Source organism: Octopus bimaculoides, chromosome 1, assembly GCF_001194135.2.
Source record: "Octopus bimaculoides isolate UCB-OBI-ISO-001 chromosome 1, ASM119413v2, whole genome shotgun sequence".
Lineage (NCBI taxonomy): Eukaryota > Metazoa > Mollusca > Cephalopoda > Octopoda > Octopodidae > Octopus > Octopus bimaculoides.
The window spans coordinates 5866455-5872552 of record NC_068981.1 but is presented as its reverse complement, the minus strand read 5'-3'; the positions used below and the strand labels follow the sequence as shown (position 1 = coordinate 5872552).

The 6098-nt window shown below is 39.6% G+C and overlaps 1 protein-coding gene across 1 annotated transcript in view; it reads right to left on the bottom strand.

Moving 5' to 3' along the window:
* Positions 1 to 6098, bottom strand: part of LOC106875996 (cytosolic 10-formyltetrahydrofolate dehydrogenase-like) — a 64683-nt gene that overhangs the window by 53095 nt on the left and 5490 nt on the right. The window lies entirely within an intron of this gene.

Sequence of the window (6098 nt, the reverse complement as noted above, 5' to 3'; positions counted from 1 at the left end):
CGTTGTTAACAATGTCAGGCAAGGGAGGTAACTCCCTATCTATAACAGCGCATTTCAGAATATCACAAAAGTCATTTTGTAATTTCCATCCATCCATTTTCTCTGCCAACTATTTTTGGGAGGAACTTGGGGATAGAGTTCTCAGGCTCCTCCACATAGGGTCCTATCAGAAACAACCATTGCTACACTTTCCTGCTGGATTCCCAAGCATTGCCAACTGAAATTACGCATATTTATCCAACCATCTCATACTTGTTCTACCCCTAGGTTTTCAGCCGGTTGACTCAGCTTGAAGAATGAAGAATTTGTTTTGCAATTCTTTCCTGTGACATTCTAATCCCACGTCCATATTATTAAATCTGGGATCTTTCAATGCAAAGAAGTTGCAGTTCAACCTGGAGAAACACCCTGATCTCTCAGCTATGCACCCTGTCAAGTAACATTACTTCAGAGATCCTTCAAGGGACCCCCATTTTGGTTGCTTCTATTCACAATCATACTCTTTCAGTTATTACCCAACATTCATTTCTTGCCAGCGTCGCCTTACTGGCACATGCACCAGTGGCACGTGAAAAACAACGTTCGAGCATGGTCGTTGCCAGTGCTGCCGGACTAGCCCCGTGCAGGTAGCACGTAAAAAACACCTTTTGAGCATAGACGTTGCCAGAACCGCCTGACCAGCCCTCGCGCTGGTGGCATGGAAAAACACCCACTACACTCTCAGAGTGGTTGGCATTAGGAAGGGCATCCAGCTGTGGAAACTTTGCCAGATGAGACTGAAGCCTGGTGCAGCCTTCTGGCTCACCAGTCCTCAGTCAAATCATCCAACCCATGCCAGCATGGAAAGCGGACGTTAAACAATGATGATGATGATGATGATGATTCATGGCTTGAGGTGAAGATAATGATTTTGGCATTTTTACCAATCTCTCCTCTTCTATGAATCAAATGCTGAAGCTGGCACATTACTTTTCCAGCACCTGAAACTCTAGCATCCGATTCAGCCCCGTGTCCTCTATCACTTGTGAATATGACCCCAAGATATGTAAATTTCACTTGTCTCAATAAAGTTCTACTAACAAGCAAAGTGGACTGGGACAAGTTTTTTCAAAGGACCAACGTTTTCAGTCTTTGCAATCCTAATTCTCATCCCTGCCCTGCAGCACTCGGCAGTAAACCCATTCAGTGCAGCCTAGAGATCACCTTCCGATGAACCAAAGTAGCACCATGGCGTCTGCAAATATCATTTCAAAAACATTAACAGACCAACACACAACAACTTGGTTGCCTCCTCCTGCTTCCTCTTCTACCACCACTACTACAACAGTCACTGCTCTTCAAGACAAGTTGGCTGCCACACCAACTCCACCTCTGTTCACCTGTCTCTCCTCCTCCTCCCACCGCCTCTACTATGTCTCACTGTCAGGTCCTTCTTCCCCAGAACTAGAGTCCTCTGGAATCACCACCACCACCACCACCACCATCACCACCACTGCATACAATTGGCCTGTAAAAGTCTGAGTTAAATGTCAACCATCTCAATTTGGGATGTCCTCAGAAAGGTCATGGCTGGAGACCTTTCTCCTTTTCTGGAATTAACGAAACATTTTATTTCAGCTGAAACCAAATCTTGTAACCACAATGTACATATAGCATGGCCAGCATTGGTGTTCACACACACACACACACGCAAGTATATGTGTATAGATATACACATACATGCATAAATACAAATGCATGCACATAGACACACGCATACATGGCTGTTGAGATAGATGGACAGATATACATACACACACAGATACTTACACATACAAATACATGCATACACACATATACATGTGCATAAATACATACAAGCACACAAATATATACATATATCTACGCCTGAATACATACATACATACACACACACACATATACACACGCTGTTGGTTTGATCAGAACATACATGCTTGAAGCAAAAACATCACAACCACAATACATCATTTAATTCTTAATTCCAGACGATGACAATGACGAGGATGATGACGATGACGATGATGATGTCGACGATGATGACAATTGTTATTTAGCTTCAGGTTATTTCTGCTTCAGCAGACATTTGATTAAAGACTAATGTGAGACCATCACTTTCTTCAACTCAATCTATGGCACCTCTCTCTCTCTCTCTCTCTCTCTCTCTCTCACTCTCATACACACATACAGTACTCATCTAGCAATCTATATCAACCCATTTCTCCCAGTCTTCACATCTCAAAAAAACCCTACCTACTTACATCCCTATTTTTCAACACCCACCCGTCTGTCTCTTAACCTGGACATCCATCTACATCATCATCATCTACCATTCATATATACATATCAAAACAGGAGATTGGAACAATGTTTTGGTATTATGTATTCACCATTACATGTGTTTCATTTGCTAATAGGAGTTACAACATTGTACATATAGCAGAAAGCATGTATAAGTTTGTATCTCTTATAAGCAAATGAAATGGTGAATAAATAATACCAAAAACTTGTCCACACTCCTGTTTTGATATTATTTCTCCGCAGAAAATATTTCCCAGTATTTTTAACTCTTGTGTATTCCTTGCACAAATACAACATCCACATACGGATTTGGAATACTGGAATTAATAGATGTGCTTCAACAGGGGACACACACACACACACACACACACACACACACACACACACACACAGGCAGATAAACTAATCTCAGTAAAAACAGACCACTACAAACCATTGATTCCGATAAATATTTTAACAACTCGTTTATCATCTTCATTAAAATTCATTAAAAGTTTTATTGCACTTGTTACTGTTGTTGTTGTTGCTGCTGCTGTTGTTGTTATTGTTGTTGTAGCAAACAAACAAATGCTTATAAAAGGTCACAACGACCCAGCATCGTGTCTTCAGTGACAACTGTTGACAAATTATTTACATAACACATCTTCCTGTCAGCCCTACTACCAACCACTCCACCATTACTGCCAAGTTCAGGTCAACCCGGAGAAAGCATATGTATGATAACAGCCATTCCAAACGTGACTATCCAGTTTTTTCTTTTTCTTTAGCAGTATATAGGACACTTTAATCACACCAGGGAAAAGAGAACCAGTGATGTCCTGTTGTGAAGGTAAAACACATCCAGGAGACATTGTGAAATGGTTGAGGATAAGAACATCCAACCTGAGGAAACGATGTCAAGAACTAGAAAACCATGAGAAATGGTGCCCTGATTTGGCTTAGAAATAATTCCTTTTAATTAAGAAGTTCCTTAGGGTATGACAACCTGTTCAACCCATTCAAAACCAAGCATAAAATAATAATGAGAATGATATTGATATAGATAAGTGATGCATCATTTTGATAATGTAGATATTTGCTAATATTTTAATAACACAGGTGCCAGCGCACCTGTGTGGCACAGGTATACAGGTATGGCTGTATGGTTGAGAAGTTTGCTTCCCAATCACACGGTTTCAGGTTCTGTCCCATTGCATGGCACCTTGGGCAAGTATCTTCTACTATAGCCCTGGGATGACTAAAGCCTTGTGAGTAAATTTGGTAGATGGAAACTGAAAGAAGCCCCCACCATATATATCATCATCATCATCATCATTTAATGTCTTTTCTATGCTGGCATGGGTTGGGTGGTTTGACAGAAGATGACAAACCGGAGGACTGCAACATGCTCCAAGTGTCTGTTTTGACATAGTTTCTATGGCTGGATGCCCTTCCTAACACCAACAACATTACGGAGTGTACTGGGTGCTTTTTATGCTTGTGTATCTCTCTCACTCTCTCTCTCCTTGTTTTGAAATCACATGACAGTTAACAAGTGTCACATCACACATAATCTACAAAACCACATCTAGTCACAGAGAAATATTATCTTGCTTGGAAACAAGCAAGAGTTGGCAACAGGAAAGGCATCCAGACATAGAAAAATCTGCTTTAACAAACCCCATCCAACTCATGCAAGCATGGAAAGTGGATTTTATGACGATGAGGATTATGTTAATAACAATGATTTGCATAATATTGAAGCAATTATTTTTGATTGTATGTATATCCCACTACTAATCACTCAACTGGAAAACTTAATTTACCACCACAAAGACCAGAAATAACGACCAGAAAGAACGACTTCTGAACAATCAGAGTGGAATGTTGGGACAGAATAAAGCAATAATCTCAACAATATAGAACTTTTACAGAAACAATACAAAGTACTCGAGTGTGCGAGTGTACATGTTTCTATATGTGAAAACACATTGTGTGTGTATTTCTGTATAAACATACATGTTGTTGTCATTGTTTAACCCGTTTCAATAGGATCCAGTAAATCTATGATGAAAGACATTCCATCCTTGACTGTTACATTTATTTTGGCCATAGTGTATCCAGGTGTACATTTGTAAATGTGTCCTTCTTTTTGCAAGATAGTTGGTTGCCATTTCGTGTAGATCAAGCCACCAAACAAAACTTACTGGAGGACTTATATACATTCATATGGTGCCAGGAGTGGCTGTGTGGTAAGTAGCTTGCTTCCCAACCACATGGTTCTGGGTTCAGTCCCACTGCATGGCACCTTGGGCAAGTGTCTTCTGCTATAGCCTCAGGCCAACCAAAGCCTTGTGAGTGGATTTGGTAGACGGAAACTGAAAGAAACCTGTCATATATACAATATATATATATATATATGTATGTATATATATGTGTGTGAGTATATGTTTGTGTGTCTGTGTTTACCCCCCCCCCCATCACTTGACAACTGATGCTGGTTTGTTTATGTCCCCATATAGCGGTTTCACTTCGCCCCAACTGGCTCCCGTGCCAGTGGCATGTAAAAAGCACTATCCAATTGTGGTCGATGCTAGCCCCCCTCTGGCCCCTGTGCCAGTGGTACATAAAAAAAGCACCCATTACACTCTTGGGGTGGTTGGTGTTAGGAAGGGCATCCAGCTGTTGAAACACTGATAGACCAGACTGGAGTCTGGTGCAGACTCTTGGCTTCCCAGAGGCCAGTCGAACCATCCAACCCATGCTAGCATGGAAAACGAACGTTAAACGATGATGACTTAAAATTAATTGAAAGAAACACAGAGCATCTCAAAATAAATACGGTAACGAAAGGGTTAAAGGATGATGATGATGACAAACACACACACACACATGGATGTGGAGAATTTTCCAGCTATTGGTGATAAACATAAACATCAACACAAGGAATATTGGTGGAACATTCCCATCAAAACTTCTATCAAGCATTACTGGCCAAACATGGTTGCTTGGGACAGAAAAGAAAAAGCATTTTACCATCATAGAGATGTCATTGAAAATCAAAGAGAAAGAGGATAATTATGGACAGCTGCTTCGAATCATCCAGCTTTTATACAAAGATTATGAATACACATTTACACTAACAATAATTGGTCTCCTTGGTATTTGAGTAAATGCCTAAGAGACAATCTAGAAAAGCTGGGGCTTGTAAATGCACATTATAAATGGAACAATAAAAATCTGCAAGACTTTTCGCAAGTTTAAAATGTGACATTGTTTTTTGTTATCTACATTCCAACGATGGAGTTTTGTATCCTTGATAGAAACTAGCTTCTTTCTTATGAGAAAATTTCAAATAATTAAAAACAGAAAATATATATTTAAATTGAATTAGAAGATATGTTAACCTTGTGAACGGATGGCTGAATCCAAGGAAATATGGTTCAAAACCTAGCAGTTTGGGGTAATGAAATTCCCTTGAAATAAGAGGTATAAATATTAAGCATATAATTTAGATCTATTTGAAAGAAGAAAAGAGGATGGAGATAAGGAAGTTAATAATTATTTATTGGTCATCTTAACTTCATTTTCTCCATTTTCTTTTCTTTTCTTCTTTTAAATGGATATAAACTACATCTATTCTTATTCTTTTATTTGTTTCAGTCATTTGACTGTGGCCATGCTGGAGCACCACCTTATTGACCCCAGGACTTATTCTTTGCAAGCTTAGTAGTTTTTCTATCAGTTTCTTTTGCCGAACTGCGAATTTACGGGGTGCATAAACACACCAACATTGGTTG